This window comes from Lissotriton vulgaris, chromosome 1_1 (assembly GCF_964263255.1).
Source record: "Lissotriton vulgaris chromosome 1_1, aLisVul1.2, whole genome shotgun sequence".
Taxonomy (NCBI): Eukaryota; Metazoa; Chordata; class Amphibia; order Caudata; family Salamandridae; genus Lissotriton; species Lissotriton vulgaris.
This window is the reverse complement of record NC_141685.1, coordinates 139777473-139803081: the sequence shown is the minus strand read 5'-3', so window position 1 is coordinate 139803081 and position 25609 is coordinate 139777473. Positions and strand designations below refer to the sequence as shown.

The following is a 25609-nucleotide window of genomic DNA, read 5'->3' as shown; positions in this document are numbered from 1 at the left end:
AAGGTCACGTATCACAGGCAGAGCAATGGGTTGCTCACCTGGAGAAGTGTGGCTCACTAGTTAGAGGAGGCAGACCTGGAAGCAGAGGTCAGCCCGGGACCAGGGTTCAATTCCCGGCTCGGCGGGGTCTTGAGTCCTAATATGTCCATGGACTCGACAATTCTCGCTCCGGTGCCTACTCGATTAATGGGTTCACACTCTGCGACTCTGGCAATAGCTTGCTTAATCTCCACAACGGCCCCTCGCGGCGGGATGCCTGGCTTTCACCTTGCGGATACCCTGCCGGGGTTATTTCACAGGGGAATACCAGGACGGGTTCCCTAAGCAAGCGCTTAGAATCCAGTGGTGATTTGCGCTATATAAATTCATGTACATTTACATTTACATTTACCTGTGCCAGACATGACTCTAGTGAGGTGTAAGTGATGCACTTACCTACACTAAGTGTTTTCCTACTGTACCTTGCTAGTGAGTTGTAGGCAGGGTGTGCTAAGCCCTTTTATCTACAACTACTAAGTTCAGTAGAACTTAAATATGTAAGCTTTGTTTATATGTACCTATGGTACTTAATGTGATCTTTCAATTTGATGAAAAGATTGCAATGGTAAAACAACAGCAAGCTCAAATCCCAACCGCTGCACACCAATGTGAGAAGTTGGCCAGATGTATGATGTCTCCAATTCTGGGGGCACCTTGTATCAGTCCAAACAATCCCTTATGGTGGTGGTTGTAAGTCAACCTTAAAAGACAAGCTATCCTAATGGTAGCATGGACTAAGCAGCCTTCAGGCTAAACTCAAGAGGGCATGTGAAGCCAGCTGTTTTACCATGTGCAATCCTGTAATATCAAATGAAAGGACACCACACAAGTTATATATTATAAAAATATATGTATTTATTACTAGAATAATCCCCTGTACTCTTTGAGTATAGAAGCACAAGCGTTTAAACAAAAGCACAGTTAAACACATGAAAGTTGCACAATTATGGATGAGGCCGGTGGCCACTCAAACCATATATCAAAAAAGTGGTATAAGTATCACTTTACGAACAGTGGTAAGGCCTGGGGCCTTGGGAATCGCTGGGACTACACTGGACTAACAGCAGTTAGGACGGGAGTATCCCGCGGGATTCGGGTGCAGCGCTAAAAGCACACGCATGCACCAATGCTAAGTCAATGGTGCGTAAAAGTTATCGAATTACAGTTTTAGGAGTCTTGCAACTGGAATAGAATTACCACACTTTAAACTTGGACACTAGAGGTGTAAACCACTACAGGAGCACCGGTATTAGATCGTTACCTCACCCACAAGAAGAGGGTGCATAGGTGCCAAAGTATGTCGGGTTTCGTCGTGCAGTTCTATGGAGCTTGGAGATGAAGATGCTGCAGGCGGCCAGGAGAGAAGAGTCCGGTTGGATCCAAGGGTGGATCGAAGATGTAGAGTACCTGAAAGCAGAGGGGACAGAGTCTGGGTCACTAGCCAGTGACCAGGAAGGAACCAGGCAATGTCGGGCGCAATCAGGTGGTTGTCGAGAAGCTTGTCTCCGCTGCCACGTGGACTCTGGGGCACCGAGGATGTCCAGGAGTGAATCACGAGCTGTCCCACGAAGGCTCTCGCTGTCGGCGGTGTCGGCTTCCGAATCGGAGTTAACAGGCCTTGGCAAATGCAACCCACGCAGGATTTGAAGATCGCTTCTTACTCGGACCAGCAAGGTCAGAGCGGGTGCTTGTTTTCAGGGGAGCGAGGGCCAGTCTGAAGCAACCAGACTAGCAGTGTAAATTCTTTGGTTCGTCGGTACTGGGGCCACTAGCCAACGGGCAAGCGACCGGACCAACGCGTCGAGCAGGAAAATGCAAAAGGGCCCCACGCAGCACTCGATGAGTGTGGAGGGGAGAGCTTTGGTGCAAAAGCTGCTCGGGGCTGGGGCTTCACAAACCCCAATGCACAGCTTCCAGGGGGCCTCGGGAGCTGCACGGTCAGCGCTTCGTAGTTTTTCCAAGATGGCCGGCTCCACGCTTCACGTCGCCTCCACGGGTCTCAGATTCGCTGGGACTGTGGATCGGGCTGTTAGAAGTCAGGGAAGCTGGGTCTCGTCGATCTCTGTTAGTTGCTGGATGGTACCTGTTTGCACAGGGTGGTCACTCCTTGGCCACAAGGGAGATTCTTCAGTCTTCCACGTCGAGTGGGATGTCGAAGGGTCCAGAGTACTGTATCGAAGTTTCAGTCAGGATAATCTGATGTGCATCAGCACAGCTCCTACCTTTATTCCAAATCAAGGGGCTGGATTACCTGCTAGGTCCCTCCTATGGGTGGGACCCAGGAAGGGGGTGGTTACACCCCTTTCCCCCCCTTTTCCTTTGTCCAGTTTCGCGCCAGAGCTGGGGCTGGAGTGCCCCAGAAACTGTTTGACTGGAATTTGCCTGGGACACCTTGTGTGCCCCAGGCAGTGTCTAGTTTCATTCAACCCTCCCTGCTCCAATCCACAATCTCCTGTCTGGGGTGGTGTAGCACCTCCCTGTGACAGGAAACCTTTTGTCCAGGCCTCCCCTGCCAAGTTTCGGTCAGCAGCAGGAGGCCAGACTTGTGTCGGGGCAGCAGCATCCATTTTGTGATGCTGATGCTCTGGTTAGGATTAACCGCGTTTTAAGTAAAGTAACATGTCTTCTCCCTCTAGAAGGGTGGAATGCTACCCCCGTCGCGAGAACTGGCGAGGGGGTAGTATTCCAAAGTGTATGACACCTTACACGACATGTTTTGATAAAGCCAAACCAAAGTTAGCAATAACCGCGAGGATTATAATGCACTTAAGAGTATATGGTATGGCAATATCCTGGAACAGCTATAAGGAAATGGTTCCGAAAGCTGCAGACAGGCTCAGCTCATGCTAGAGCACCATCTCACATAAAACAAAGCACTCTGCCTCCAGGATTGTTAAGGCCTGCCATAGGAGTGACGTATAGGTATATATGTGTCCAGATAGGTTTAGATATAGGTATACTATATCTAAGCAAGGGGTGATTACACCACCTTGCCCCAGCTGAGTGATCAGCCAGTTGTGTCGATTTAAACGGCCAGCCAGGGGTGGCAAAAGATATGCTGCAGCCCCTGGTAGGCCTTGGATGCACCTATGCCCTGGGCACCTATAGTGCACTGTACAGGGGCTGATAAGGTGCCCAGTACCAAATTGGTGATGTACCTAAAGTACATGGATATGAATTTAGAGAGAGAACAGCAGGCTGTGGGTCTGATTAGCAGGCTCACAGCCACATTAAGTCGAAAACCAGTGAAGCAAAAAAGCAAAAATTGGGGTGACCATAGGAAAGCAGACCCTACTCTCCTACAGCTTCTCTATAAGGAACTGCACCCTGCTTTACTGGCCTGCTGCACTCTTGTCTGGGGAAGAATATCTAGGCCTGCAACTCTATCTTAAACCCTGGATCCCGAGAGACTCAGAGGGCTAGTCTGTTGGCCTCCTGATCTGAGCCTCCGGCACAAAACAAGCTCCCAAGCAGCTCCTGGATTAGGCTTCAGTGCGTTCCTTGCTCTCAAATGGTGCTTACCAGGCCCTAGACCCTTGATGTGGTTCAGTGGGCTCCTAAATCAAGCTTTTGAACACTTCATGACTGCAAATAAGCCCATTTGCACTGGAATCCCACTGTTCGCACGGATCTTCAGCGTGGGCCCCTGCCGCCTATCTCCTTGCAGGGAAAGCATCAATCGATCTGGAAGACCATCAACGCGAAGCTCCAGCCTGACCGTCTGCGACACTCGGCCTGCTCTTCGTGCCATGTCCACCATCGCCATCAACACTCTTCTTACTCCCTGCGACCCTCTCCAATGCGAACGGGGGTTTTGGCTCAAAACTTGAGAGGGTAAACCTTCAGCCGAACTAATCTGGGGCTCTATCTAATTCACGCTCCATCGTGATCAGCTTGAACTTTTGACTTTGACCTGGTTCTGCATGACCAGATTGCCTTGGTTTGCGCTTTATATTTTTAAGTGCTATATAGAAGTTTATTCTTTAAGTATTCGTATCTCCGGTTCTACTGATTGGATTTTTGTCGTTTGGGTTTCGATTTGCTAATTAAACTAAGCTCTATTGTTCTAACCAGGTGTTGATTTTGTGTGCTGTTTACGCTGTTTTACTGTTTGAAGTGTTGCACAAATATTTACACATTGCCTGTAAATTAAGCCTGACTGCTCTGTGCCAAGCTACCAGGGGGCTGACCACAGTTTAATTTGGGGTTTGCTTGTGCCTTATCCTGACTAGGATTGTCAAATTCTGAAAAGGAGCATTCAGTTATAACTAGATTCTTTCATCAATTATACTCGAGCATGTAATTAAACCTCATTTCCTTTGCAAACTATACAAAATATTATAAGATCCACCAAATCAGAAAATACAGCGCAGGGTCTTGAGATTTCTTTTTTTCAATGTATTCTTTATTTGTACTCAAATGCATCAGCCCAGCCAACTCGTTTTGCCCAACATGGACTTCATCAGGGTTGGAATAGTCTTTTATAGAAGCTCACCAAGGTGCTATTTCTGTAATCAGATGTAGTATAGATATATAGGCAATCAGTTTGGTACATTCATGATTGATTTAATGCCTTCAATCCATATTATTGAAGAACAACAAATCGCCTATTCTTATTAAGAGATGCAATATCAATACGCTGGTAATCACCATCACATCCAGTCAGATAAAATCTTGAAAGGATTATTGCCTTTGATAAGTACTAGCGTGTAGTCTCTGGGTATGCAAGGCCGTCTATCCGATCTGAGAGAGAATCGGCCTTGCATGCAACGGTGATTACCTATATATATATATCCTACATCTGATTACGGTAATAGCACCTTGGTGAGCGTCCCTGCACCTGCTTCACTAATGATTGCTGTTCTTTTGTGGGCATAGGATAGGCTTCACTGAGCTCTTACCCCTTCTTCAGCCCTGGTGCCACTGTGCCTGCTGTGCCCATGTGCTCTGTCCCAGGAGCATTTTGCACTTTGACCCCTAACCTTCGGTGCCCTGGGAGTTGGTTGCACTGGGTTGTTTATATTTATGTGCCCTAATGTGACTCCATCTGCTGGACTGCACCCCTCATATGAACCATACATTAGATAAGACCATTTCAACTCTGCGAGCCGGAAGGGCCTCTTTGAAACCTGCTATGCAGAGAATAGATAGAAGAAACCAAAGCAAGAGAGACAATGGGTATATAAAAAAGAGTGAATGTTGTAGAAAAACAGCAAGGGCTGACAACAAAGGTTATGAAATGTGTGTGTGATTAGGGTGACCAGGTGCCCCAGATTTACCAGGACAACCCCAGTGTTTAAAATTTCAAGACATTTGGCTCATGTCACTGTTTTCATAGAGGGCTAACTGAAAGAGGCACATTTTTATGTATTCCAATGGAGGACTGGCTAGTTTCTGTTATCAGAAAGAAATTTATTTAGCAGGTATGAAACTGAAATGAAATGAAAATGAAATGAAAAAGGGTTTTATTAAGCGCGACTGCTGCCCTGAGGCGTCCAGGCGCTAACAGACTAAGTCAATACCCTCCAGAAAAGAGTAAGCATGGAGTTAAACTGATTTATTAAAAAGGAAGGTTTTAAGCTGTTTGCGGAAGGTAGTCAAATTAGGATTGGATCTTAGGTGAAGGGGAAGTGAGTTCCACAGTTTGGCTGCATTGTAAGAAAATGACCGGCCTCCAGCTCTAGATCTCCGAATCCGAGGGACTACCGCCAAAAAGGCGTGGAGACAACGGAGCTGTTTTGTGGGTCGATAGGGGGTGATCAGCGTGTGATTAATTACTGGGCCAGATCTCCAATATGCTTGATGGGAGATGCACATAGATTTGAACTCAATTCTCTCCCTCACCGGGAGCCAATGTAGGGTTCTCAGCCCACGCTTCACCGATGTACTACGCGGCAGGCCAAGCAGTGCACGTGCTGCGCAGTTCTGGGTCCGCTGGAGTTTTTGAGACAGTAGTCAGGCGCCCCTAGATAAAGGGCGTTACTGAAATCCAGACGAGACTGGATGAGACCCTGCATAACTACCTGCTTGGCCTCAAAAGGTAGGAGTGGAAGGATTTTTTTCACCCTCCTGATGAGACCAAAGCAAGTCGCAGACAATTTAGTTGCTTGGATGTTAAAAGTCAGGGTTTTGTCCAACTTCACCCCAAGAGTTTTTATATTGTCTCTGGGTGTGGGGGGCATGCCCAAACTAACGAGCCATAACAGCTCCAAAGTGGAGGGAGCTGATGGACCCATAGGCATCAGCTCGGTCTTGTCACCGTTAAGTTTGAGACACGACTGCGTCATCCAGTTCTTGATCTGTTCTAGACAAGTTGTCAAGCTGTCCTGTGGCTGCTGGCAGTTCTTTTGCGCAAGAGAGACCACTAGCTGAGTATCGCCAAACTGTGTTTGAAATGGCAATTTATTTATTTCCTTGGCGTTTCGATGTTGATATGCACTGTTATCCCATACCCCTCAGTTGATGTAAAATAGTCGTCCTTTTAGTTTTTGAAAAGTACAGTTTTTTTGTTGTTTTCAAAATCTGGTAGTCTTATGTGTGACCAAAATAGCAAAAGAGATAGAAAGATAGACTAAGAGAATGTGAAAACTAAGTGAGAAATAGCATGAGAGAATGAAATAGGATAAGAACCAGAGCAAAAGAGAAACAAATTAACATGAAAGTGACTGCAAACTCAAGGGAATTATAGAATAGAATTAAAAAGTCAAAGGTTAGCATTTTAGAATTTGTGAGATGATGGATATCAGCCAGAGATTGTCAGATATGATGTCCGCCTTATTCAGAGTGCTTAAAGGTGCACACTCTGCAAGTAGGGTGGAGAGTGAGAAAGATGAGAAGGGAGAGCAAGAGGAAACCCAGAGGTATCAGAGAACAGAGTAAAAAAGAAGAAAGAAAGAGGGTGATGCAGACAGTGGTTGAGAAGAAGAGCAAATAAGGCAAAAATAAAGAGTGAGATAAAAGGAGACAAAGATGAGGATGAGAGAAGAACACAGACACTCTCTCACAGACACTCTCTCACAAACACTCTCTCACAGACACTCTCACAGACACTCTCACAGACACGCTCACAGTCCCTCACAGACTCTCACAAACACTCTCTCACAAACACTCTCTCACAGACACTCTCTCACAGACTCTCACACACACTCTCAGACTCACAGATACTCTCTGACTCTCACAGACACTCTCTCACAGACTCTCAGACACTCGCTCACAGACACTCCCTCACAGACACTCTCAGACTCACAGATACTCTCTGTCTCTCACAGACAATCTCTCACAGACTCTCACATACACTCTCACAGACTCTCACAGACACTCTCTCACAAACGCTCTCAGATTCACAGATACTCTCTGACTCTCACAGACACTCTCTCACAGACACTCGCTCACAGACACTCGCTCACAGACACTCACTCACAGGCACTCGCTCACAGACACTCGCTCACAGACACTCCCTCACAAACTCTCTCTCACAGACTCTCACAGACACTCTCCCACTCCCTCTCACATACTCCCTCTCACAGACTCACCCTCTCAGACTCACTCTCCCACTCTCTCTCACTGAGTGACTCACTCTCACTGACTGACTCTCTCTCACTGACTCTCGCAGACTCTCTCACAAACGCTCTCACTGGCTCGCTCACTGACTCACTCTCACTGACTCACTGACTCACTCTCTCTCACTGACTGACTCTCACTGACTGACTCTCTCTCACTGACTCACTCTCTCTCACTGACTGATTCTCTTTCTCACTGACACTCTCTCTCACTGACTGACTGACTCTCGCTAAAAGACTGACTCACTAAAAGACTGACTCTCGCTTAATAATTGACTCTTGCTTAAAGACGGACTCACTCTCACTGACTGACTATCTTACTGACTCACTATCTTTCACTCACTGACAGACTCACTCTCATTCACTCTCACCTACTGACTCACTCTTACTGACTGTCTCTCTCACTTTCTCACTGACTGACTAACTCTCTCACTCTCACTGACTGACTCACTCTCCCACTCACTCTCACTGACTGACTGACTGACTGACTGACCTTCACCTTCCTGTTATTTATGCCCCCATAACAAATAAAAACACAGCAAGTAACCATTGGGACGGCAGATACAAGTTACCAGCATTGAAAGGATGAAAAAAAACTCAATACGTTATTTTTAATACTTTTATAATATGGTCGTTTAGTTGTACATAAGGCTTTTTTGGTCATATCTAAGGTAACAAAAATGCTTCTGATGCTTCTTTATTATAACTTTTCAGCATGCTCCAAACTTCTGTTCAGCACAGCTTAAAGACACAGGTAAAGTCAATATCTCTGGCTAAACACTTATAAGTTCCCAAAGGCGAGACCTATTGCATTGCAAATGCTTGTTAGTAGTGCTCCACAGATAAAATTGCAGCGCAGTTTCGCCATTCATTGTAGATTTGCATACTTTGCTTCAATAGTAGGCGTGGTTTGGGGCGGGATGCTACACTTCAGGTGGTGCTTACAACTCTGAGCCGGTGCATAGAGTTTGCCAAGCGCATTCACTTGCTGTAAGCTACACAAGAGGGTCTCTGATACTAGGTTGTACCAAAAGAAAAGCGCTTTGTTTAAAATTAACTCCCAATCTCTGCGAGGCTGATCGAATATCTCATGGGAGAATAGGGTGTAACAAGACATTCAGTGTACTCATCTGACGTTTGCGCTCTCTTAAAACTGGAAAATGTATTTTAAATAAAGGAAAGGGTTGGGATGCTGCAGAGGATATCCAAATTCTCTGCTGAGGAGCGCTGTGATTCTGTGCGTTCGCTTGTTCAAACTCTCTATTCTTCTTTCAGTGTCCTCCAACCCTGCCACACTCCGACCTCCACTATAGCAATGTGTAGTTAACGTCACATTGGATCATTCTCCAGTATGACGACATTACCCAACATTTCTACCTCTTTGAAAATATAATATACCCTTATGTTTGTCCCGAGTTGATAGTCTTTTCTCTTTTTTTAAATGAATGTTTTTATTTTGGTAAGTTCAAAGTACAATAAGAAAGTAAGAATACAAGGTACGGAAGAGCGGCAAAGCAAAACATAAATCAGGGCTAAGAGGACAAAAAGATGGCAAGCAATGCAGCAAGACTACCAGCCATTACAAATTATAATACAGCGGGTACACAGTTCAGTAGGACATAGTTGCAAGGGGACACTAGGTTCAGAGGATGGTGTTCCTCTGTGGCCAGCAGGGGGTAGGTCAGCTCTAGGGGGCGCCCTGGCTAGGAGGCAGGAGACCAGCTGTCTAAAGGTGGTCTCATACTCAGGCGAGACCCCTCACGTGAATGAGGCCAGGGGTATTTTGAATACCAGTTGAGTCCACGTGAGAGGTAAGATAAGAGATGAAGGGGCAAGATATCCACCGTGCAGGATCCCTGGCAGGGGCAGCGCTAGGCGTGGCCAGTGTGGGTAGCTGCCCATGGCACCGCGGCTTTCAAAATACGACTGGCCCCCCAGGAGGCCATCATCCTTTTGAAAATGTGCCATTGTACCACTTACAGGTGGGAAACGCTCTCCCTCGGGGTGTGCAACTGTGGTGCAGCTCAAGTCCAGAGGCGGGGCCATGGGCTGAAGGGGAAATATGACCCCCGTATCCCTTTCAGTTGCGGCAGACTGCGCAGGGCAGAGTTTGTGGCCGTGATCAGCTTTCCTTTGCTGACAACTCTTTCCCTTATCGTAATCACCGCATCTGCACGATAATTGCAGATGCTTGAACTGGTGTGAGGTGTGAAGTGAGCCCTGCCCCTGCATGAATGAAACGCGGAGCATCCAGCAGGGCTCACAACAAACAAGCATTTGCATGCAAGGGGTCTCGCATTTACGCGAGGTTGAGCTATTGGCATTGTAAATGACAATTGCTTTTATCTATTTTTTTGTTTTTAAAACGTAAATAAAAGGCCTTGTCATTTACAGTGCCAATAGCTCTAAATCTCGCAATCGCGAGACCTATTGCATTGCAAATAAATGCTTGTTAATGTCCAGAAGAGGTCTGGGGGCATTCATCTTTTAAAGTTCACAGAACACAGTCCTTTGCTTTGAAACATTAATGCTAATGGTGTCAGAAAGGCCTCTGAAATGTTGCTAAGGATGTTTTTAAAATTACAACTTTGGCATCAAATTAGTACACAGAGGCAGAAACTACAGGGCTGGCTGCTTATGTAGAAAGTCATTTTTGGGTAGTTTGGGTGACGAGGATTTGGATGTTCATGAATGTTTGTGGCAGCAGTGTTAGACACTGGCCATGATGCTGCTTGTGCTGACCCAGGAGTGGTGCCAGTTAACAAGGACTTCACAGATGGTCTCCCCTGGGACTGGTGCTTAAGTGCTGAGGTGTTTGGGTGTGCTCAAGTGGCGACAGAGCTAACTGTGGCTCTGGGTGTGGTTATGAGACCCGATTATTTTGTTCTAATTGGTAAGCCGAGACTGTACTTGTCGAATATTCACCCAATATGAGTGGTGATATCCGCTTTGCTGGTCTGCCTGAAGTTATGATGCTGCCGACAGTAGCGTGTCTGTTAAAAGCAATGTCGTGACTGGTGGAACTATAAAGCCAAATAAGAGAAAATTATCTTCCAACACCACAGTCTTCGTGACTGAGACCAGTAACACTGAAGTATCTGAGACTCACAGCAGTAATTTCTCCTTTCAGAGCGTTATTGCTGCAGATGGAGTGAAGCCCAGAATTAAGCACATTACTAAGGTACCAACAAAGTTTAATATTTTTCATTTGTATGAACTGTTTCTCGTTTGCAGCATTTGGAAATGCATTTTCTAGTTTTGTTGCTTTTTGTTTAGTTTTTTCTTGTAGGCTGTTACCTTTGTTTTAAAGGGAATGATGTTGTAGTGTGTGACCTTAATGCTGCAGTTTGCATTTCATTACCATCATTTGCTTATCCTGGAAAATCTCCAGGGTGCAGGAGGTTTGCTGTTCCAGAGTTCTTTCTTCAGCTTCTGGGCAGTTGTCGCTCTGTGGCGATCTGTGGTCCTGTTTCTCTGCTCTTATTGTAGCAGCTCCTATCTGAGCTTTATCCTCCCGCCAATGATAATAAGATGCCAGGCATCACCCAGCACACAACACAGCCTAGGGCTACGTCTATCTGCTCGGCGCAGTTAGAGCGCGGATAAAGTTCTCCGGATCTATCAGGCTTTGACTGTAACCTAAGGGCTTAAGATGAAATGAACAGCTTACCTCCTTCCTGAGTGGCTCCAGACTGCTGTGTGCAGACCCGATAGCTGGCAGCACCCTGGAGTATGTATGTTTAAATCCGATTATGTTGGAAGTAACCTGCAATACAGTGGCAGGCAGCACCCTGTCACAGAGTAGGATTTCTCATAGTATTTTATTTCCTGACACATTAATGGTGATAATCTTTTCTCCAGTATTAGGGGTGTCTTTCATAGATTCACATGCTTGAATATTCCCCGTCGTCGAAGTGGGAGTCCCACGGTACATAAAAATAGCAATAATGCTAATATATATATATATATGTAATAACATAATACATAATAAAATAGAGATAATACACACTGAAAAAACCTCAACAATGATTCCTCCATAGGAATGCATTATAGAGAGAAAACTCATTTGTAACATACCAGTGTCATTATGTTAGTCCAAACTGCAGCCAATCAGGCTCAAGCACCCTCTAGAACCTTCTCCGCAGAAGCTCAAGCCCTCAGATTTTCTACCGCACGTCGTGTGAAGGGAGTCTCCCTGAGCTCTGCTCAGTTTTCTTCATTCTTGTCTTCTATTTCAGTTGTTCTCAGGATGTCAAGTAAGAAGTCTTTGTTTAGGCCTTGCTCTTCCTGTGGGAAACTGCGTCTGTTTGAGAAGGACCCCCACCAAAAATGTATTTACTGTCTTTATCCTGAACACAAGGTGGCTGACTGCAAGTTCTGTAGAACTTTTCCTGCTAAGACTCTCAGGGACAGGGAAGGTCGTCTTCTTTTGTGGTTGAAGCGCCTTCAGGACAAAGAAGCAGTCTTGTCTGATGCGGAGAGTTTCCAGTCAGGTCCTTCTACTGCCCCTTCAAAGCGTGGCAGTGTTCAGGAGTTGCCTTCTCCTTTCCTGAAGAAGAAAAAGCTGGCCTTAACAGTAGCCTCAGTGAAACCTACTGCTACTGTCACTTCTGTGACTACGCCCACGAGACCTGGCTCTCAGGCGTCTTTTCCAGCCTCTATAAGTGTTGTTACACTTCTGACACCGCGGTCATCGACGGGCTCGTCGACGACCACTCCATCGACGAAATTGGCTGCTGTGGCTTCGTCGACGATCACTATGACGACGACGTCTGCTTAATTGTCGTCGACGAGGGTTTCGTCGACGGCTTTCACGACTACGAAAGCTTCAATTTCCTCAGTCTCGTCGACGATTCCGATTATATCGTCGACGAAGAAGCTTCCGTCGACGAGGAAGTCATCATCGACGTTGCATGTCCCATCGACGTTGAAGATCCCATCGACGCTGAAAGCACCGTCGACCAGCTCGTCGACGACTAATATCCCGTCGACGAAGGCTTCGTCGACGGCGAAGTTAACATCCAAGAATTCGTCGACGACGAAGACTCCGTCGACGGCTATGCCAAAACACTCGTCGTCGACGAATACATCCAAAAAATCACCGTCTCCGACAGCGGTGTCTAAATCATCGTCGTCGACGGCTGCTCCAGTGAAAACATCTACGTCGACGGCTGCGTCGACGACCGCTTTGCCGTTACCTTCTGGAAAATAGCAAGAGGACGCAGTATCCACTTCAGGATCCATGTCTTTCGCCACTATGCCCTTAGTGCCTTTGGATACTTCAACTCCTACAGTCGTTACGGGGTCTTCTTTGGGCAATATCCAGGACTCTGCACTCCAGTTGCCACTTCCTACTCTTCAGCCACCCACACCATTGTTGGTTACTGACCATGAAACAGAATCCATTGCAGACGTCAATGATTTTGGTGATGCTCACAGTCCATCAGATTTGATTATCAAGTGTCAGGACACTAGTTCTGAAGATGACGAGTAGGAGGCTGAGGACCAACAGGATGAACAATATGTGCAAGTTCCTATGGCGACTTTTCCGGTATCGCTGTTTTCCAACCTTCAACATATGTTGGATGATTACAATAGGAGATTTCCTCCTACGCCTCAAGGTACCCCGGGCCATACCACCGCTGAGACCACAGAGCCTACTCAATCTCAGCATCTTCTTCCAAAGCAGACTGCTCCTCCAGAAGGGCCACGTCCGGCTATCCCCACTAATTCTCAAGATGTGGATGATGAGTCAGAGCCGGAAAGAGAGGAAGGTGAAGTTGCCCAGGATACGGATGATGACCAAGACCCGGATATGGCAGAATTCGATGACTATCGAATACAAACGCCCTCTCCACAGCAGGGCGATTCCGGTGATTCACCTCCGGTTGGCATCGCTAGCTTCCATAATTTGATGGATAAAGCGGCAGACCGTTTCAAATTGCCAAGAGTGCAGCGAGAGGAAGACTGCTTTCTCTATGACTTTAAAAACCAGCCTTATAAATAGGTCCACACCATACCAATTATCGACTTTGTGTGGAAGGAGGGAATGAAGATCATGCAGGCTCCTAACTCCTTACCTGCTCAACTCCCTCGTTTAGAGAAGAAATACAAGGCCCCGACTGGCTCGCCCGCTTGACTGCTCACGCATCCTAAGCCAGATTCCGTGGTGACCCAGGCAGCGCAACAACGGGCGCGTAACCCTACAACTCCTATCACTTCTCCTCCTGATAGAGAGGGTCGACGTTTGGATGCGATTGGGAAGAATTTTTCGTCCATGGCATCTACTTCAGTCCGTGCCGCTAATGCTTTGGCCATTTTAGGTCGTTTCGACCGACAAATGTGGTCAGACATTTCTGCGCTGGTCTCGTTAATTCCGGAGACATCCAGAGCGGAAGCACATCAGATCCTTCAAGATGGCAAGAGGGCATCAGAAGAAATCATTGACTGTGCTGTGGACGTTGCGGGTACTGCTTTCCGTATCCTTGCCAGTGCTGCGGCCCTCCGGCGCCAGGGTTGGCTAAAATCCACTTTGTTCCGGCAAGAGATCCAGTCGAAGATACTCGACATGCCGTATGACGGAGAGTCTCTCTTCGGCTCTCACATCGATGAGGCGTTGGAATCGATAAAGAAAGATACCGATACGGCAAAGTCGCTTGGTTCCTTGCAATTCAAGAAACAGCTTTTTCGTGGTGCGCGTGGACGAGGCACCTTGTCCGGCACTTCTCGAGGATGGCAGTCCCAGTACCGCCAGTACAATCAAGGGAACCAGCGTTACGCCAACCAGCAATCTACTCGTCAACAGCAGTCCAGGCCCTATAGAGGAAAATCTAACTATAGGGGCTCCAACAACAACAAACGTCAATGACTTTCCAGTTCCGCAGAGAGTTGGAGGGCGAATCTCGCAGTTTTATTCCCAGTGGTCTCTGATAACTTCGGACCAATGGGTTTTGGACATTGTACACAAGGGTCATGCCTTGGAGTTCACAGAGATTCCTCCACATTCTCCACCCTCAGGCCCGCCACCTCCCCATCTCGAGGAATTACAACATCAAGTTCATCTTCTGATAAAAAAGGGTGCAGTTGAAGTGGTTCCTGTATCTCAGCGAGGAAAAGGTTTCTACTCAAGGTTTTTCCTCATTCTCAAAAAGACGGGGGAGTGGCGGCCCATTATGAATTTGAGAGCTCTCAATGTGTTTCTCCAACAACAATCTTTCTGCATGCTAACGCTATCGGAAGTCTTACGGCTTCTCTCCAGCGGAGATTTCCTAACAACAATAGACCTGCAAGACGCCTATTTTCATGTGCCAATAATCCATCGACATCGGCAATACTTGAGGTTCAAGGTGGGTCACGTTCACTATCAGTTCAGAGTCCTACCTTTTGGCCTACGATCAGCACCTCGTGTCTTCACGAAGGTTCTGGCTCCGGTCATGGCTCATCTGCGTCTTCAGGGAGTTCAGATTTTTCCTTATCTGGACGATTGTCTTCTAAAATCCCAGTCTCCTCAACAGCTGGCGCACGACACACGTCTATGCCAGCAAATGTTCTAGGCACTAGGGTTAACCATCAATTTGGAGAAGTCACACTTTACAACGCTGCAAAGGAGAAACTTCCTGGGGGCAATTCTAGACACAAACCTGTCAAAAGCCTTCATCTCCCTCGAACGCCATCAGAAGATAATTCGTCTGGTCTCACTCGTCAGGTCAAAGCAGTCAGTTTCTGTGCGAACGTTAAAATCGTTTCTGGGGATGGCATCATCTTGTATCGCACTGATCCCAAATTGCAGGTTACGCACTCGTCCTATACAGGAGGAACTGGACCTGCAATGGCGTCAAGTGTCAGGGTCGTTCAACGACCATGTGACGGTAACGTCCCGCATGAAGAACAGTTTGCTCTGGTGGGAACAACCAGCCAATCTGGACGAAGGGATTTCGTTTCTAGACCAGTCTCCGGATCTGACGTTGACTACAGATGCGTCCATGGAGGGTTGGGGCACTCATTTCCTAGACCTTTCCATCAAAGGCAAATGGACGGCAACACAACGAACCAGGCATATCAATCGGCTGGAGTTGATGGCAATCTTCCTAGCGCTCAAATCGTTCTTGCCCGTAGTGCCGGGGGAGTCAGTCGGTGCTGGTTCAGACAGACAACACCACCAGCATGCACTACATGAACAAACAGGGCGGCACAAGATCTCAGCCACTGTCTCGTCTGGCTCAAAAAATTTGGGATTGGGCTCTTCGTCACCAAATTTCTTTGACAGCAGTCCATCTGCCGGGGGTATCCAACATCCTTGCGGATTCCCTGAGCAGGTCCGCATCATCCACTCACGAGTGGGAGATACATCAGCCAACTCTGGACCTGGTGTTTCATCGTTGGGGTCGTCCCATGATAGACCTCTTTGCAACCCCAGTGAATCGGAAGTGCCAATCTTTCGCAAACTGGCATCCCCATCCAGAGTCCAGCGGAAATGCCCTGCTCATGGATTGGAGCGGACTGTTTGCTTATGCTTTTCCACCGATCCCATTGGTGCTGAGGGCGTTATGGAAGATGCGCAGGCAACCCTGCCACATGATACTGATCGCCCCTCGTTGGCCCAGACAGGCATGGTTCTCAGAACTGCTTCTGCTATCACAATGCACACCCATTCATCTACATCCACGTCCAGACCTCCTGACGATAGACGGCGGTCAAATTTGCCATCCAGACCCATCCACGCTTCAATTATCAGCATGGAACCTGAATACGTTGAATTTGCGAACTTAAATATGCCCCAAGAATGCAGAGACATTCTAGCATCTGCTAGAGCTCCATCAACCATCAAGACATATAAGCTAAAATAGAAGCTTTTCTGTCATTGGTGCGCTGCATCCAATATCCACCCAATCAACTCAACTCCGGAGCAGCTCTTGCCTTTCTTTCTGAGCCTCGCTCAGTCTGGTCTCTCTCATGCCACCTTGAGAGTTTTTCTAGCAGCTATTTCACGTTTTCGGCACGATGGCTCAACGTCTCTCTGTTCATCCAGAATCATCCGACAATTCTTTAAAGGTCTCTTCAGGAAGTTTCCTCCGATTAGGCGCCCTCCTCCGGCATGGCACCTCAACGTAGTATTGTCACAACTTATGAAGCCTCCTTTTGAGCCGATTCACAGAGCAGACATCAAGTATCTTACCTGGAAGGTTGCATTACTTTTGGCCTTAACATCTTCTCGTCGTGTAAGTGACCTTCACGCTTTCACGATCAAGCCTCCGTATTTGCAATTTAAGCCCGATGGAGTGTCACTTCGTACCAATCCTTCTTTTTTGCCGAAAGTACCTACTGATTTCCATTTGAACGAACCTGTCTTCTTAAAGACTTTTTTCCCGGATCCAAAATCTCCGGCAGAACAGCGACTACATTCTTTAGACATCAAACGTTGCCTAAAATTTTACATTTCAAGGACCACCCCTTTCCGTAAATCCGATCAACTGTTTGTAGCATATGGACGGATGCGGAAGGGTCATTCAGTGACAAAACAGACAGTTGCAAGATGGCTCTCAGCAGCCATATCCTTTTGTCACCAGCAAGCTGGCAAGCCTTTACCACGTCCAGTGAAGGCACATTCAACGAGAGCGATGGCGTCATCCACCGCTTTGTTTGCTGGGGTGCCTCTATACCAGATTTGTCGGGCAGCGACATGGTCCAGCAGGCACACCTTTACCAGACATTACTGTTTGGAAGCCATCAACGAAGCGGATACCGCAGTGGGGCAAGCAGTGCTTCGTCATCTTTTCAAATAAGGTGAGCCTCTGTTCCCTCCTCCATTTCTTTCTGAGATTGCTATATGCTTTTAAGCTATATGTATTGTTTTCAAGTTTTTGAGAATGTATTGCAATCTCAGCTGCTAAGGAGGTTACTGCTATCTATTCTATTCAAGCATGTGAATCTATGAAAGACACCCCTAATACTGGAGAAGAAAAATTGTTACTTACCTGTAAACAGGTGGTTCTCCAGTATTGGTGTCTTTCATAGATTCACATGCGACCCTCCCTCCTCCCCTCAGAGGCTCTTTCTCCTCATACGCTCTTATCACTTGTGCTACGAAAATCTGAGGGCTTGAGCTTCTGAGGAGAAGGTTCTAGAGGGTGCTTGAGCCTGATTGGCTGCAGTTTGGACTAACATAATGACACTGATATGTTACAAATGAGTTTTCTCTCTATAATGCATTCCTATGGAGGAACCATTGTTGAGGTTTTTCAGTGTATATTATATCTGTTTTATTATGTATTATGTTATTACATATATATATATATTATCATTATTGCTATTTTTATGTACCGTGGGACTCCCACTTCGACGACGGGGAATATTCAAGCATGTGAATCTATGAAAGACACCAATACTGGAGAACCACCTGTTTACAGGTAAGTAACAATTGTTCTTAACTGGCAGAAGAACAACACTTGACCATACATATTCCTGGTTTTGTCTTTAAAATGACGTACACATTAGGAATGGCGTTTCTTTCTGCTGGAATAATAACCCAAATTATCTTGTACTCTGCTATGATGTTGCGCCACAGATCTTTGGCTGCAATGCCTTCCATGTTTCATTCACACGTGCTTTCTACAGGGCGCATACATGATTTGCTGCTGTAGAGAAATAATGCTCCTGCGTACTGTGGCAGACTCAGAAATATTGAAAAACTTAATGATTTCTCTTTCAGCACTTCAAAGTAAACCCTTTCACTTTTTGAGTCATACATTTGGCAGAAACATAACTTAGTACCTTTAAAATAGTTGTGATGGGGAACATTCATGTGGGGTTAGGACTGGCTCGACCAGAGTGCTTGCTGACATGGAGGAGTATGGAGTTGACCACCTTGCCTGGTCCGGTGTGGAACCAAGCCAGCGATGCTTTGCTGCAGGCTCATTTGCCCTGATAACTGGTCAACAGTGTGAGGAGGAGGAGGTGAAAAGCTGGCTAAGTGTGCCATGAAGCTGGCAGTTCAGTACATACCTGAGAAGTGAGCTTTGAGTCATGTAGTGTGCCTCTTATACCACGTGCAATTCACCCTCTCCAAAGCCTCAAGAATTCCTGGGTCTAAAGGGCGGCTGATTCTGATTGGGTGCTTTATGTTTTCCAGAAACTCATGTTCTTGATTGTTCATGTTTGTCAGTAGTTAATGAAACACGCCCAGGTTTTTGTATCTCTTCAGTTGGCACAAGCTGCAATAAAGGTTTCTTTGTCTTTGCAAAAAAATATGAATGGCCGACGAGCCTCTGTAGGTCAAAGAATGGAAGGGCTGGGGAACTGTCAGTCATCTCACTGCTAAGCAGAGCAGTGTCATGCTTCACCCTCACTCAGGCCTCTGATTTTGACCAACATCGCTTAGAACACTGGGACTTTAGAGACCATCCTTTTAATGAGAAAAACAAAACTACAAGTCCCATAAGAAATAGCGGTGGAAGGTGTCACGCATGACCTGGGACAACATCCAATTCAGCACATCCAGTTCCATTTTTTAAGTATTTGACACAATATTGAATTTATAACCTTTGTTTTTTATGGTCATGAGTCACCAGAATACTAAAAATGTGTCTTTTATTTTCAAGGTCAATTAAGTAATGGTCACCAGCTTGGAAGCTCTGTTAATTCTTCAGTATTTGTCATTGATCTCCATATGTGGCTGGTTTGGGTCTGCCCCTGCATCGTTCCCGATAACTCACACAGGTAAGGACCTTATAGCAGCAACATGATAACCCTATACTCTTCTGTAAGACGTGCGCTCCGAGGCAGGTATCCGATCATTTTTGTGAAACTCCAAAAGTACGTTTTTTATTATCAGGGATGGGTTTGGTAATTTGCTCAGAGTGTATTTCCTCCTGCTCTTCTCCAAATTCACTCTTGGTTGAGCTGGATGGGGATTCTGAGGGAGATGTTCCCGGCTCCTCCTCTGTTTTGATGGTGTTTCCCCGGAGGCTCATAGGAGAGGAGAGAAAAGAGAGCCGTCAATCACTTTGTTTAGGCAGGTATTATGGTTGTACCAGTCACGACACCCTGGAGTGCTTAGGGGTCCGGTTCAAGGGTTTCCTCAGATTCAGTCTTACTAAGGAAAAGTGCTTTAAACAACAGGGAATATCGTGCAGTAACGGTCCTTAGTTGGAAACGTGCCGAGAAAGGGAAAAGAAGGTGAAAACAACGCTCATTGCCCACACCTATAAAGTGTTGATTCTGCAGGGAATGTAAGTGACGTGCCACACACGAGTACCTCTGAGGCTGTGTCCTCAATTTCACTACCCATGCCCGCTATCATGTACGCCTCCCTCCATCCGCTCCCCCTCCCCTTTGTTCCCCGGGATGCTAGCACACACCGGCTCTGCCGCAACTCTCCTGAGTTGCTGCCGCTCTCCAGCCTCCTCTGGTGGGCACCACCACTCCTCGCTCCACCGTTCGTCAGGATCCTCCACTGGCGTCCTCGCCCTCCACGTCCTCGCAGGGTCCTCGGCAGTCTCTGCCTTCACTCTCGCTTCCTCTCCGCAATCGGTTGAAGACGCCTCCTTCTTGTCTCGCCCTCCTTTCATTGGAGCGGGGAAACAACTTCCGGGTTCGACACAGCCCACTTCCGGCCACGTTTCCTAGTCCGTCTGTGAAGAGACAGTATACGGGGATGGTTGTTGGCTGTTCAAGTTGGCCTTCAGGTTCCGAAATGCACTTCGCTGATTTTGGATGTCAGAATGTTCTTTCCATGGCGACCCGAAGGTGAACCCTGCGTTCTCTTTCTCACACCCCAGCAGTAGTCTACCCTGGTCTACCTTGCATATGCTGTATAGTCCTGTTAGCCTGGGCGAGGGTCTTTGCACAACACCAGCAGCTCCCCAGTGGCCTGTAGTGAATTGCCGCTCTCACTCGCTGCCGACCGCCATTTTGTCTCTACCTCGCCCAGCAGACAGTTTTATCGCCCTGCTGAGTTCTGGGTAGCGCGTACCCAGGCAGAGTGGGCCATTCAATCCAGCCAGCGGTTGACTCCAATAGGTCGGGGTCACTCCCTGTCTTCAAATCATTCCGATATTCCCAGCACCAACCAGCACTCTATTCGAGTTCACTCCGCCGGCTCGCTGCTTTCAAGAGCAGTGGCGCAGGATTGCCAAAAATCGGTGTCCAGATCCTCCGTGTCAGAGCTGCCAGGGCCTCACGTGTTCCGCTGCACCATGCATTGATTTGTGACTCCAATGGTTCCGATCTTACAGGATTCTTGGCAAAGTGTCGGGGCTCGGCGCGGAGCTCTTTCAGCTCACGTCCTCCATGCCCGGCAGTTGGCCACGCCCGTGCTACTCCACCCTAATCTTCGACTGTTGCAAACCCCTCAGGCCCTTTGACGTATGTACATAGCATGGTATAAAGCCCCTGAAGACAACACATATGGTGCCAATATCTGAGCCAGTACTTGAAGGAGAACATTGGCTCCATCTCCTACGCACAGGTGCTGTGTGAGGGCAGGAAGGCCTTCGAGAGGTAATTCGATGAACGATTTGGCTGCTTATAAGTGCCGCTGTGAGGCATAACAGTGTTGGTTGACTGACTTCACGTTTCACCTGGCTCAGACATATAACGCATTGCAGATCCCTGCTCTTCTCAAGGAGCTGCTTGGAGCCAAGTATGATCTGAACTCCCATTACACAGTGGAAGACCAGAGGGATACACTCTGTGGATGATATAGTAGGGAAGGGAGTTGGCCCCCTTTGGTACTGTTGGACTTGGCCCGCAGGGCAGGTTCACCCCTAGACTTTTTGCCTTATGTGTGACCCTGTGTCAGTGATTTTTGGGTCTCTGCGCACTTTCCCCTGAGTCCCAGAGTGAAAGTGCGTGCGTGTAGTATGACTGGCCTGCCCTCCCATAGGAATGCATGGGGAATGTGTGTGTCCCTGGTAGTTCCTAATGCGTGGGGAGTGCAGGCTCGAGTTTAGTATGTATAAACTCGTGAGAGTGAATGCTGCGGGATGTTGTCTGCGGCATGTGTGTGTCTAGTTGGGAAGTGCTACTTCTGGACATTGAGAATATGTGTGCATGTGCTGTGAGGGTGCTGGAGCGTGATTGGCTGGAGCTGGCTGGCATGCCAGGCTCCAGGAAGTCTAGATGGGTTTGCCCGGTGGTGAGTGGGAGATTAGCATGAGTGATGTGTGGGAGGAGTGTACCTGTGTCCTGGATGGGCTGGGTTTTCCCCACACAATGCTGGCTCCGCCCCCCTGTGGTGTGTCTAACGACCCTAGCCTCCCCAGTGAATGAAATGGGTGGTTGGGCCATCAAGAGTGCTCCAGAACCAGCTGCGACTGGTTTCCCCCCACCCTGCACCTTAGACAAAAGATTTGTCAGTATAAGAAGGGGCTGTGTCCCCACTGAAAATGTTCTACTTTTGAATCCTGCCAGAGGGGGCTTGTGCCGCTGCTGGGGCCAGAAGGACCGCCACTTGGGGAGTCTCCCTGCCCGGAGACCCAGTGTGCTGGCTCTGGCCCAGCCTTGCCCCCCTGCCTGCCTCCAGCCCTGCTGGAGCCCTGTCCTGTCCTCCAGTGCTGGGGAGCACTGAGGACTTCTTGCCTGAGAGCGCTGCTCTCTGCCCTTCAGCGCTGGGAGTGCTGGAATCCCTTGTCTAGCGCTTGAGAGCGCTGCATTTGGCCCGGTGGCGCTTGGGAGCGCCTTTTCTTAGAGGCTAGCGCTGCTAGCGCTTTGAGAGCCAGCCGGTGCCCACCCGGCATCAGCCCGAAATTGCGGTGCCTAGCGAGTGCCTACCTCGCTTTATATGTGCTTTGGCGGCGCGGGTGCCACCCCGCTCCTTGCCGCTTTATTTTGCCCGGTTTTATTGATCTACGAGGGAGCCCACTCCTCGGATCATCTGGGAGCCCGCCTGCCTGCCTAAAGCGAGCCGCCGCGCTGCCCGCGGCGACCCGGAAGTGGAGAGACGGCCGTCCAATCACCGCGCGGCCCGGGAGAGTCAACCCGGAAGTCCCGCCCCCGCTGCAGAGCCGAGAAGCAGCCTGCCGAGGCTCCCCGAGTGGAGAGGAGAGCCCCGGGACCAGCGGGAGAGACCCGCCTTCGCTGGAGAGCCCAGCGCGAACCCGGTGAGTGCAGGTGCCTGCAGAGGAGGGGGGAGCGTCGGGACACATTGCCGGTGTCCGCCCCGCCCCCTCTCTGTGGCGCGACCTCGCGCCTGTAGTCAAAGAGCCAGAGAGGCTCTTAGGGGGCATTTTTTGAGCGATCCGAGTCCCCAAGAGGGGGACTCCAACCCGAGCCTAAGAGAGGCTCCAACGAGAGAAAGCACCTCCGCGTTCTTGGAGCCACGAGGTGCCCCGGGGGCACCAGTGGAGTTAGAGCCCAGCGTGGCTCTTGGCAAGCATCATTGCTTTGGGTCCCCAGAGCGAGGGACCCCCCAGCCCAGCGAGGCTGCACCTTTTTGTTGCTGGAGCCCTGAGAGGCTCAGCAGCCCCCCTTACTGGTATAAGAGAGCCTGAGAGAGGCTCACCAGTGCCACAGTGGTGGTTCTTTGAGCCCAGAGAGGCTCCAACGTTGCCCTAACTTTCCCTGCTCCAGTTGCCCAGCACTTTGTGGGCAACTGCCACGTTTAGGCCCTGACATTGGGACACAGGGACTGTCACCGGTGGTGACTTATCTGAGTTCTGCGCAACTGTGTGTTTTTGCTTACACCTCTGAATGGGTAGATTATTCATCATGTGTTCTCTTGTGCTTTGTCCTTTTACACCGCTGAATGTATTGTGATGCATCATGTGTTTCCTTCCTTAGATCCCTACAGGTATAGCAATACTTAGGTGGTTTCCTTCTTGCTAGTACAGGTGGTGCTAGCAGAGCCCAGGTTCCCTAGTGTAATTTCCTAAGATAGTGAGGGTTGCATAGGTGGTGCTCACCTGGTACCAGTAGTGACTGGTTGTATGTTATTTTTGTGCTACAGTGATAATTCTATGATCTAAAAAGTGCTATTTCTAAAAAGTGTCATTTCTAAAAGTGCATACCCTTGACATTGGTCCAGGTGGCCCTGTCCTGTACATTATCCCTTGTAAATTCCGCCCGTGCCTGTTGGCACAGTGTAACAAGATGTGTGTTTTATCTGATGTATATTTATTATAATACAAAGGCTATTTTCATATAACCTTGTGTGGAGTGTTTCTTTGTGGTGGGCCTTGGGTGTTGTTGCTGGGGTGCATGCGCAAATACTTAACTTACATCGCCTCCAAGTTTAGCCTTGACTGCTCGCGCCACGTTACCTAGAGGGCGAGTGAGGAGTTATCTTGGCGTGTAACTCCCTTGCCCTGACACTTAGAAATGGCGATCCCTGACTGACCTCGACGCGAGTCATGGCCGGCCAGGGTCCCGTTTCTAACATTGGCGGCAAGCGGTGAGGATAAGGATTTGTGTTTGCGTTGTACCACAGTAGCAACTGGCCACTACAAAGCTCTGCATTTTAGATGACCACATTTTTGGGGATTATTGTGTTTTTGGTGAAGTTCCATTATTGCTTCTCCTGAAGAGTGCCATTTGATAATTGTGTTCAGTACATTTGTCCCCCGCCCTGCTTCCAGAGTTTGGTACCTGTGTCACAAGTGGTCAGGTTGAGAAGTCAGGGGTGGTAGAAACTGCCTTACCGATCCGAGGGGAGGGTGCGTGTGGATGAATGGTGTGTTTCCCTGGACGCATGAGTGAGTTCTTTTTTTTAAGGAGAGTGTGGAAGTTTTGGAATTGTGTACTTTTACTTCAGATTGCTAGGTCCCTTGTGTTGCACGTGTCTGTGAGCATCCTGTCAAGATGGAATCTCCTTTTAACCTGTGTGGCCTATCTAAGTACAGTGTGCATGAGTTGGTACGGTTATGTAAGGAGAGAGACATCCCAGTGAGTGAGTCAGACACCCAGTCCAAGCTTAGGGATAACATGATCCTGTGGCAGAAGAGTGACTGGGAGCGTGAGCACAGTGAGAGGGAGAGGGCCCGGACCGCACACCATGAGGGTGGTGGGTCTGAGGGGAGCCCTGAAGAGTCTGATGTGGAGAGTGAGTTTGACAGTGAATGGGCGCCAGCAGAGAGCGAGTACCCCCTAGATAGGGAGTCCCTTGCTGGGTCCCGTGTCAGATGTAGCCCCCCATCCCTTTCCCTGTCCCCAGAAGAGTGGGTGGATAGGAGAGAAGAGAGGGAGCACCAGCTGGCCATGAAGAAGCTCACGTTAGAGCATGCCTGGAAGATGGCGCAGCTGGGTATGAATGAGCGGATTGCAGAGGCTGAGAGGGCCTTGGCCAGGGAGAAGATAGCCCTAGAGTGTAGGTTATCCCCTGACCGCAGTCAGAATTTTCTGGATTCCCCAGGGAGGGTGGAGTCCAGTGGTGGCAGCTTTTTAAGTGTTGGTGTTGACAGCCCCACTCCCAATTCCCAGAGTATGGTTCCTGTTTCTCCAGAGGAGGAGAAAAGGTTGAAATTCAGGGGCAGTAGGAAGCTGCCTCACCAGTCGTGGGAGGAATTTGAGGAGGACTGTTGTGGAGCCCTGTGTGATTGGGTACAGGAGCCCACGAAATGTGATTGGGACATATTGTTCGATATGTTTCTCAGAGAGCAGTTGCTCAGTTGTTGTTCCCCAGGGTTGCGGCAACACCTGTTGGGGTGTGGATTGTCTGACCCATGTGAGCTTGCAGTAGAAGCAGACCGCTGGGAGAGGGCCAGAGGTGCTGTACAGTCATTAGAGAGTGAGTCCAACAGTAGTGGTACAGGGAGCTTCCAGCCCAGCGTGGTGGAAGAGGCTCAGTGTAGCCCAGCTAGGTCCCAGTATAGTGAGAAGGGTGGAAGGGCTGACTGCCTGGCTCAGTGGAGCAGGAGTCAGGGGGTGGCTGAGAGCACCCAGAGGCCCGAAGCCCTGTCTCAGAACTTGGGTGGTTTCTTGAGGGAACACCAGGTTGGGGACCTAGGCTGTCCTGTTGGTACACTTGAGGAGGATCTCCTAGTGTCTAGGGAACCTGGAGCGTCTGTAACTAGAGCTCC

The 25609-nt window shown here is 48.5% G+C and overlaps 1 protein-coding gene across 3 annotated transcripts in view; it reads left to right on the top strand.

The window, feature by feature from the left end:
- LOC147737802 (uncharacterized) overlaps window positions 1–25609 on the top strand; it is a 214891-nt gene that overhangs the window by 27523 nt on the left and 161759 nt on the right. For all 3 annotated transcript variants that reach the window (XM_086944992.1, XM_086944993.1, XM_086944994.1), the window contains 2 exons: window positions 10729–10779; window positions 19196–19313. The gene's annotated coding sequence lies outside the window, so the exon portion shown is untranslated. The remainder of the gene's footprint in view (window positions 1–10728; window positions 10780–19195; window positions 19314–25609) is intronic.